This window comes from Pinus tabuliformis, chromosome 7 (genome assembly GCF_031772625.1).
Source record: "Pinus tabuliformis cultivar Carrire ecotype Pingquan chromosome 7, CPIR1, whole genome shotgun sequence".
NCBI lineage: Eukaryota > Viridiplantae > Streptophyta > Pinopsida > Pinales > Pinaceae > Pinus > Pinus tabuliformis.
In genome coordinates, this window is record NC_142293.1 from 1,545,110,884 (window position 1) to 1,545,122,620 (window position 11,737).

Genomic DNA, 11,737 nt, shown 5'->3' on the forward strand with positions numbered 1-11,737 from the left:
ATAAAGTTTGCCCAAGCTACAAATTTATATGCCGGAGAGTCTAGCCAAGAAACAAATTGGAAATTTCAAAAAAAATTGTAGCATTTCCTTTGACAAGAAAATGTTACAACAACAAGAAAGGTCATGCACCATAAGACAAAGGGATAATGTACTTTGGATACCATATCTATCGTCCACTTCTTCGTTCTAGTTATGCCATTAAATTGGTGTAAGTTTATGATGTATGAACTCTTTGTTGCATGCAGGGAAGTATACAAGAAAGTCATATATTCCATTTATGGGTACGTAGTCATAACTATTGCAATGATGAAGGGGTGTACTCCAAAGGGTCACAACCTAGCCAAGATTTCAGAGGGTGAAGCTCTTGCTCTTGCATTTTCGCCATGGAAAGGCCAGGCTAATTCTGCAAATCGAGCCCACAATGAGAAAGCATTTGAAGATTGATATAACAAGATGATCAATGCCACCACGATGATCATCAGGGTACCCAAGTCCATTCTGGACAAGTATGCCTAACATATGTGGTTTGGCATTGACCATAATCACACTTATTGATGGCCAAAAGCCGTCAACAGAGACACCTTCAAGATCTGAGATTTACCATATTATATGTTTGAAGAAGTGTTTTGTCATGAAATTTTCCTTGGCGAGGAGTTCAATGTATGCAAACCTCTTAGGGAACTGTTCACTCTCTCGACGCTCTAAAACCTCACAGTATATCTTTTGACGCTCCATCATCTTCCAAGAAGAACTCAACTATGCCTGTGTCAGATTTTCAACCTATCATGAAGTGGATCTAGGCATGTGTGTCCTCTATCCATGCCACTATCTCTACTGTGGAATCCCTAGTAATTCCACCTGCTACAACCTCTTTTATAGTTGATGTTGTTCCATACCAAGGTCAAACTTTTAAACCTTCAACTTTTCCTTTCACTTCCATGAGCCCTTTATCTTCAATGCATGATACCATTGTCAATGTTGATCATACTATTTCCTTGTCTTTTGATGCCTTCATTTTTTCATAGGCAACATTCAAAAAGGTCACATCTAAACCTTCTACTCTTCTTGTTGGTTCTTCAACTATTGTAGATAACACAGTTACCAATCAAATGAGAAAATGAACTGGTACCCGTTTTTTTGAGGTAACAAAAAATCACCTGATTTTGAAAAGTGGTGATGCAGAATACACCTTATTTTTTAGCATATTTTTGGCACTTTAAATTTTCTTATGTATCAGGTATGAACATTTTCTTTTAGATGTTAGTGATTTTCATGTTGATTTTGAAAAGTGTTGACACAACATCAACCCCTTTTTTTCAGAGGATTGATTTTTGACACTGTAAATTTTTTTATGTATCAAGAATGAACACTTTTTTTAAATGTTAATGATTTTCATCTTCCAAGAAGAACTCAACTATGCCTGTGTCAGATTTTCAACCTATCATGAAGTGGATCTAGGCATGTGTGTCCTCTATCCATGCCACTGTCCCTGCCGTGGAATCCCTAGTAATTCCACCTACTACAACCTCTTTTATAGTTGATGTTGTTCCATACCAAGGTCAAACTTTTAAACCTTCAACTTTTCCTTTCACTTCCATGAGCCCTCTATCTTCAATGCATGATACCATTGTCAATGTTGATCATACTATTTCCTTGTCTTTTGACGCCTTCATTTTTTCATAAGCAACATTCAAAAAGGTCACATATAAACCTTCTACTCTTCTTGCTAGTTCTTCAACTATTGTAGTTACCAATCAAATGAGAAAATGCACTGGTACCCGTTTTTTTTGAGGTAACAAAAAATCACCACATTTTGAAAAGTGGTGATATAGAATACACCTTATTTTTTAGCATATTTTTGGCACTTTAAATTTTCTTATGTATCATGTATGAACATTTTTTTTAGATGTTAGTGATTTTCATGTTGATTTTGAAAAGTGTTGATGCAACATCAACCCCTTTTTTTTCAGAGGATTGATTTTTGACACTTTCAATTTTTTTATGTATCAAGTATGAACACTTTTTTTAAATGTTAATGATTTTCATCTTGATTTTGAAAAGTGTTGATGCATCATCAACCCTTTTTGTTTAGAGGGCTTATTTTTTACACTTTAAATTTTATAATGTATGAAGTGTGGATTTTTTTTTTTAAATGTTTGTGATTTTCATGTTGGTAATAAAGCATAAAAAAATATTAAAAAGCATGAAAAAAAAACTTAAATAATAAAAAATATATTAAAAAAACAAAAATACAACCATAAAAATATTTAAAAATAATAATAAAAAAGGAAACTGTTTCAAAAAAGCATATAATTCAAAGAAAAAATTTGAAAATTAAAACAACAAAAAAACACACCTAAAAAGATTTTATTAAGCTAAAAAAATACAACCACATAATAATAATTAAAAAAAATCACCTAAAAAAATTAAATTGAAAAAAAAATATTGAAAAAAAAAATAAAAAAACTAAAAAAACATAAAAATTAAAAAATTAAAAAATAAAAAATAAAAAATAAAAACAAAAGAATAAAAAAAAAATTGAAAAATTAAAATTAAAAATAAAAATAAAAATATTTAAATTAAAAAACAAAAAAAATCAAATAAAAACCAAACAATTAAAAAAAAATATTTAAATTAACTTGTAAAAAATGAAAAATTGAAATAAAAAGTAAATAATAAATAAATACAAAAAGAATAATAATAAAAAATATATAATTTAAGAAAAAAAAAAAAAAAAACCATTTTTAAGTTAAAAATAAAAAATAAAAACATCATTTAAAAAAAATGTTAAATAATTACCAAAAAGCCAAAAACAAAATAAAAATAAAAATGAAAAAAATTCAAAACGATTATTTTTTTTTTTAATAGTTATATTATAAATTTTAAATTATTAAAAAAATTAAAATAAAATAAAAATATTTGAATATATATATATAAAATTTAAAATAAAATTAAAATAATAATAGTAATAATTAACCCTCCCCTGCCTCGCCTCCTCACCCTCGGCTCTCCTCTCCCCCTCCCGCGCCCTCCTGTCTCCCGCCACCCCACCCGCTTCGTCTCCCTCCCCCTCACGACCCCCCTCCTCTCCCCACCCGAGCCACCAGCATGCGGCCTCTTGGTCGCTGGCTAGGGGCCCGGGCAGGCGGGGGAGGCTCGATATCTTGAAGCCTTGTGTCTCCTCGGGGCTTATACTTTCATTGTCTGCCGGATTCTTTGGCTTCTGGTGCTGCAGCTGAGAATTCCCCGCGCAGTCAAATCCCAAAGGCGAGGCAGACGTATATGGAGGCGGGCTGTTGTTCATCAGGAAGGCATCATGGATGGAATATACTTCACCATTAAATAAAAACTCCATGGCTCTGAAAAAAATAAAAAATTCCAAAGCACGATAATGTTGTGAACTGTAATACTCTGAAGCAGAGATAAAATGTTGTTTGATTTGTGTAAGGCGGTGTGTTTATAGTGGGGATTCTCATCAGCCCTAGCGCCTGCGTGTTGTGTAGCGTTCACATGGTCCTGGAAGTAAGTTATATGTACATTCAATTTGGGTTTGGTCTGCAGACTTTTCGCATTGAAAGCCTTCTCCGACCAGACTCTAGCTTTTCCGCCAGTTTGAATGCTACTGTACTTTCACAAACAAATTCCATGCTGTCATTTGCGAATCGTTTTTATAATGTTCATAAAGTACTTGGATTAGCAACTATGTTCAGATTGTCGACAAATTAGGCAGCCTCCCCTACCTGCTCGGGCCCCCAGCCAGTGGCCAAGAGGCCGCAGGCTGGGGGCCGGGTGGGGAGGGAGGGGGGCCGCGGGGGGAGGCAGGGATGGGGAGGGGTCGAGGCGGGGGAGGGAGAGGGAGGGGAGGGGGGAGGACCGAGTGTGGGGAGGAGAGTAGAGGGGGATGAGGGAGGGAAGGGTTAATTTTTTTTTTCTTTATTTTTATAATTTTAATTTAAAAAAATAATTCTTAAATTTTAATTTTATTTTAAATTTTTGTTGTTGTTGTTTTTTTTTAATTGTTTTGATTTTTATGTTTTTTTAATATTATTTTTAATTTTTTTTTTTTTTTTACAATTTTAATTTTAAAATAAATATATATATATATATATATATATATATATATATAATCTTTTTATTAATTTATTTTTATTTCCTTTTTATTTTCTATTTTTTCATAAACCTTTTTTATTTTAATTTTTTTTATTCATTTTTTAATTATTATTTATTTATATTTTCAATTGTTTTGTTTTAATTTTTTTTAATGGTTCTTTTTTTAATTTAATTTAATTTTTTAGTTATGTATTTTTTTTATTTAAAAAATGTTTTATTTTTGTGTTTTTTTGTTTTACTAATTTTTTTTTTAAATTATGTTTATTTTTAATTATTTTATGATATCTTTTATTTTTTTTAATTTTTTTTTGTCTAATTTTTTATATTTATAAATTTATTTTTTTTATATTTTTTTTACATTTGATTTTTTTGTCATGTTTTTAAGGTTTTTTTTTTTGCTTTATTTATGATTATTATTTTTAAAAAATAATTATGTTTTTTGTTTGAATTTTTGGTGTCTTTTGTATTATTTTTATTATTTTTAATTTTTTTATAATATTTGAATTTTATTTTTTTCTTTTGTATTATTTATTGTATTTTTTTCAATATTTGATTTTTTTGTATTATTTTTTTTGTGTGTGTTTTCTTTATTGTTTTTCTTTCTCAATATTTAAATTTTGTTTTCTTTTTATTATTTTTTGTGTTTTTTTTTAATCAATATTAAAATTTTTGTTTTTTTTTGTGTTTTTGTGTTTTTTGTTTTTGTTTTTTTTTCAATATTTGAACTTTTTGTTGTTTTTATTTTTTTCCAATATTAATTTTTTTGTCTTTTTATTATTTTTTGTGTTGTTCTTTTTATCAATATTAAAATTTTTGTTTTTGTTTGTATTATTTTTTGTGTTTTTCAATATTTGAATTTTTTTTCTTTTTTATTTTTCATTTTTATTTCTTTATACATTTATTTTTTATTTTGGTTTTTATTTTTATTCATTTTCTATAGGGTCCATGTCGATGCTCGTCTGGCAACCCGATCCCATTATGGGTAATTTGATAGCTGATTTTAAAATTTTCGCTATAATGAATCGAGTCTGCCTCCACAATGTATCAATTTTATGGTTGGTATTTAAGTTTTCATTACAATGGGTCGAGCTCACCTACACCGCGTGTCAATTTGATGGTGGATTTTTAAATTTTTGTTGCAATGTATCGAGTTGTCTTAGGATAAGATATTAAAATCGCTATATATTTAACATTTAAAGAATAAATTACTCTTGGGTGTTCATTTTTTAAGTTTTTTGTCACGAAATTTTTTCATAATGTCATGCTTGAAATATTTTGGAAACTTGAGATTTTTTTGTAGTCATAATGTGAGGTTTTAATTGCATGGTTGAAAAATTGTTAGGATTTTAATGTTTTTCTAAGTCATGATATTTCATCTTTAATGCTATGGTTGAAAACAATTACAATTTTAGGGTTTTTTAGAGTCAAGATATTTTATCTTTAACAACATGGATGAAAATTGTTGGAATTATCGGGATTTGAGATATGATATTTTATCTTTAACATCATGTTCGAGAATTGTTGGAATTTTACAGTTTTTCAAAGTCCGGATATTTTATCTTTAATTCCATTACTAAAAAAATGTCAAAATTGTAACCTGGTTTTTTTTTTTGTTATTCTAGAATAAACACTTTTTTTTTAAGGGTGTTTTTTCATCCATTTTTCAAAACAAAAATGGTTTTTACTTCCATTTTAAAAAAATGTTGAAATTTTACCCTAAAAATAAACATCTTTCTAGCATAAACAATTTTCATTTTTGGATTTTTGGGCTAGAGTACCCGTTTTGAAGTAATAGTTCCCATTTGATCGGTAACTATGTTAGATATCCCTGACGACGAGACTGAAGAGCCCATTAAGCCTACAACCATTATCAAGAAATGCATTGTCCCTTCACCCACTACATCTGTGCCACATAGTCTTGCTGCCTCGCCGCACACCATCCTCTAAAACCAATTATGATCACCCTTCTCAACACTCCAATCCTAAAGATACTGCTAATCATGCAGCTGATATGGAGATACTTTCAGAGGTCGAGAATATAGGAGAACAAAAACACATTCCAACTACATTTTTTTGTGTCGCCTGTACAACCTCTGTCTGCATCGCAACCAAAACTAAGCATTTCCATTTCCTCAATACATTTGTCTACCCTTAGTCAAGATCCTAATTATTGCAAGGAGGTTTTGAATATATTTGCGCAAAATCTCGATATTATTCCTCTTATTCCTTCTCATGTAATTGCTAGAGTTCGAAAAGATCTCTAACAAGAGTAGTGTCATGCACTAGAGACTTCACCGCAAGGAAAATCTGATAAGTTTATTGCGAGTGGACAACCATTGCAAGAAAAATTTCCCCTAATTGATAGTCTTTATACATCTGATCTTCAACACTTTGTCTTCACCACAATTATTTTATCTTATCAAAGCTTCATCAATGCAGTTGGAGGATCAATTAGTTAATAGTGATTCAAAATATAATGAATTTATCCTCACATTTAGCTCTATAGGCTCAACATTGATGCATATACTCAGTGGAAAACCTTGCTTTCTTCATGCCTCGAGAAACCAACTACAGAAACTACAACACAATTCATCGATCAAGCTACTACATTAGTTTTTGTATTATAGGTATGTATAAGCTGAAAGCATGTAATATAAAAACTACTTTAGTTGTATGTCTTGCAATGATCTATAGAGAATAATTTAAAGAAGACAATGTCAAAGATAAAAAGTCGAAATGTTGTATTCATACTGAACACTTCACCCTGGTTTAAGCAGAAACTAGAAGGTTTGAAGAATCTTCCTACCTAGTGAAAAGAACAAGTCATTTATTACTATTAATGCTTAGGAAAATTCCACTGCCAATAACGCTATATGGGAACAATTCATTGTGGAGTCAACCTAGTAACTAGTACCTGACACAAATATAGTAATTATAGAGGTTAGTATACATTATGTAAGTAATAAACTCAAAAAGGAGTAATAAGTTAAAAACCCTAGATATGAGAAAGGGTTGATACATTATTATGGAAATCGTAACTCCTTGGTAACCCTTTGCGCAAAAAAGAAAGCAGTTAATTATAATAAATATGTGAATCATAAAAATATATCACTGTAACAAACATGATAACCTATTGTGAGAATGGACATAAATTTATAATTTATATATATCGACAATGGTCTAATATGGGTTACTGTTGGAAGACAAAAACCCAATTTGAACTTAATGAAATTTCTAATGAAGAAATTAAAAACTGTCAACATGACTGCATAAAATAAATTAGAAGTAAATCGAGACCACTATCCAATTATGATGAAGACTATAATTACTACTATATAATTATTGAAAAACAAAAACAAAAATGTGAGTTACCCTATTATAATAAATAATATAATATTTCCGAGTTCATCTTAATAAACCATAATGAAAACAAAAAGAGTTAGAAACCCTATACTAAAAATTCAACATTTCTCAAGTGGCCTTGGAAGATCAAAATGAACCCCAGGAGATTCTTCTTAAAAGAAATAAGAAATTTAGGTTGGAAACCATAAAAACCCTAAAACTTTGGATGGAATGAAACCCTTCTTATAACCCTATAGAATACAGGGACAACAAGAAGAGTAAAAATCAATAGAACGATGAATAAAGGAATTTGAATCTAGGTATTCAACAAAGAGTAACTAACAAGAAACATACCAAGTGCTTTACCTGATAATTCATAGGGCATATCAGAAAGTAAAATTTTGTGTTTATATTTTTTTGGAGTTATGAGCAAGCAAAGGATTATTGGCCCGGAAATTGGAAAAAAAATGCTTCAGATAAAAACCTTTTGCAAAACAATAATAGAATGAAGTTATTAATTATAACTCCTAAAAAATATTATCTTATTACAATAACTAAATAAAGTGTAATATCTAATTATAATTATAATTATAAATATAATAATAATAATAATAAAACATAAAACCTTTTGCAAAACAATAATAGAATGAAGTTATTAATTATAACTCTTAAAAAATATTATCTTATTACAATAACTAAATAAAGTGTAATATCTAATTATAATTATAATTATAATTATAATTATAAATATAAATATAAATATAATAATAATAATAATAAAACATAAAGAAACGGATGAGTTACCTATAATAAATAATATAATATCTTGAAGTTCTTTTTAATAAAGCATAACAAAAATAAAATAAGTTAAAACCCTATACTAAGAATTTAACGATAAAAAAGAATCACAAGGGACTATAATATAATATCTTCGAGTTCTTCTTAATAAAACATAACAAAAATAAAAAGAGTTAAAAACCCTATCATAACAAAAATAAAAAGAGTTAAAAACCCTATATTAAGAATTCATCGATAAAAAAGAATCACAAGAGAGTTTTTTTTAAAGGAATAAAAAAAATTATGTTAGAAACTATAAAAATAAAAATAAAAATAAAGTTATTGATGAAACGACAATTATTATCTCAATACGAGAACTTTAAAACATTGTATCAACATTTTTATTTTTATTTATTATTTTTTTTCAATATTTAAAAAGTGTAGTAAAAACCAAATTCTTTTGGGTAATAAATATGAAAAATACATGCAATTTGATGTTGCATCAATATTTTTTTTGGAAAAATTTCATTTTTTTAACAATAGTATTAAAAATTAAAAACATGAAAAAATACATGCAACTTGATGTTGCATCAATATTTTTTTTTGAAAAATTTTCATTTTTTTAACAATAGTATTAAAAACTAAAATCTTTGCGCATTAAACATGGAAAAAAAACCTTGAAATAAAAAACCTATTGATGTTGGGTCCAAAAAAACCTAAAAATTCCAACACTTTTAGGCCATAGCGTTAAAGATAAATATTATGGCATTAAAGATAAAATACCGGAAAGCCCTACAATTTCAACAATTTTTAGCCATGGAATTTAAAACAAATATCTCACCTATAACAAACCTTAGATCTTTAACATATTTCGAGATCAAATATCATTGAATTTAGGCTTATGTGATCCATATCATGAACAATAAGAAAACTTTCCTTAAAAATCACATCATCAGAGTTTTTTTGACGTGTTTCGAATCATCCAGTGTGGTTCATCATCAAGATGACTCATCATCAAGACAAGTTGAAGAACGAGATCTTGGCATCAAGTTAAATAGATGAAGAAAAAATTTAAAAAAATTAGCCATTATAATATAACGGTTAGGTTTGATTAAATAAATAATATTTTAATATAAGGAAATAATTGTTAGAATATAGATGTTAATATTGAATTAAGGAAAATAATTAATCAAAAAGAAAATTTTAATGAAATGTATATCTAAAAATAAAAATAAAAATAATATTTAGGTAAAACATAAATAATCAAAACAATAAAACAATTAATAAAATCAATATAATACTACAATAAAATAAAAATAATATGTGAGTCAAACTTAAATAATCAAAACAATTAAGGATTTGTCTTTAGTGCGACTTTTTGGACTTTCGGGTGCCAAAATTTAGAGGAAATTTTTTAGGTGAAATCTTGATTTGTGTTAAGGAGTTGTCTTTAGTGCGACTTTTTGGACTTTCGGGTGCTAGAATTTAGAGGAAATTTTTTAGGTGAAATCTTGATTTGTGTTATTTAAATTGGTTTTTTGACTGTATATATGGATTCAACACACTAAAAAACCCCTAGGGCACTTTGATTGTGCAAGGTTACCCATCAAACCTGTGATTTCAATAATTTCCTGCCGGATTTTAGAGAAATTAGACTGAAAAAGCCACCGGAAAAGCTTTCAAAAAGTCTCACTAAAGACAACTCAAACAATTAATTCTAAAAACTTAAAATAAAAATAAAAACAAAAATAAAAATAATAAATTGTGAAACTTTAAAAAAAATAATAAATAAATAATAATAATCATAATAATAATAAAACATGGGAGAACCCGCTCCTCAGCATTAGCAGAACATGTGGAAAAGACAAAACACCACATCTGCATTGAAGACACCAGAGGTATTGCTAGGATAGATCATTTCCATCACCGTAAGTTTATGGAATCATGGAAGCTATAGAGATTGAAAGGAGGCTAAGGAATCTAAATAGAGACTATGGCTAGAAAACTAACAATTGTTGGATCCCCGCCTTTTCTTCTTATATATATATATATATATATATATATATATATATATATATATATATATATATATATATATTAATTTCTTAATTTTTATTATTTGTACTTTTATTTTGACTACTAATAAACCATTAATTGTTTGGATTATTTAAGTTTGATCAAAATATTTTTTTATTAAGTTTGACCCTTTCTTATTTTTATTTATTTTTAAGTTTTTAGAATTAATTGTTTTGATTATTTAAGTTTGATCACGATATTATTTTTTTAGTTATATTGATTTTATTATTATTTTATTGTTTTGATTATTTACTTAAATATTATTTTTATTTTTATGTTTAGATATTTATTTCATTAAAATTTTTGTTTTAATTAATTATTTTCCTTAATTAGTTATTAACATCTATATTCTAACAAATATTTCCTTATATTAAAATATTATTTATTAATAAATACTATTTATTTATTCAAATCTAACTGCTATATTATAACGGCTAAAACATTTTAATTTTCTCTTCATCTATTTAACTTGATGCCAAGATCTGATTCTCCATCTTGTCGATGGTTCAAATTAAAATATAATTCTTTTAAAATCTTAGCCTAAGACAACTTAGCACATTGCAATGAAAACTTAAAAATCAACCATCACATATTGGGGGAATGCTTTATCCGTTGCAATGAAAACTTTAAAAAAATAATCAAATTAATATATAGTGGAAGTGAACTTGATTCATTGTAACAAAAACTATCAAATGGACATTTATTAGGGTCTACAATAATAATAATAAACACAATAATAATAATAATAATAATAATAATAAAACCTAAAGTAAAAAATTAAATTAAATTAAAACATTAAAAAATCATAAATTTAAAATTAGAATGGAATACAGAAAAATTGTAAAAAAAGAATAAGAAAAAACCAAAAAAAAAATCGATAAATATTCAAACATTTAAAAAAATAAAACAGAACACAAATTTTTTTATTATATATATATATATATATATATATTCATTCTAACTTATAGAAGAAATGACCTTTTCCACGATCATTTTTTTTGTTAATTTAAATCAAAATCGGATAGAGATTTTTAAAAACTTGAGTTGAAATTATTTAATTTGCATAATTCAAGTGCCTAGGGGTCTTTCAAAGTGTTGAATCCATTTATGCATTCAAAATTGTATTTTAAACAACAAAAAATCTTGAAATTATATTGTCAGATTTTGGTGAATTCCGATGAAAAAGGCTATTTCCTCTATAAGTTAGACTGCACCTATATATATTTATATAACACAAATTAAAAAACAATAAATATAAATTATATTAAAATAGAAAGTTTAAAAAATATATATAAATATAAAATTATTAAAACACACACACACACACACATATATATATATTAAAAAAACATAAATTAAATAAAATTAAAAACAATGGAAAGAAATTAAAAAAAGAAACATTTTAAATATAAATAAATAAATACATTTGTCC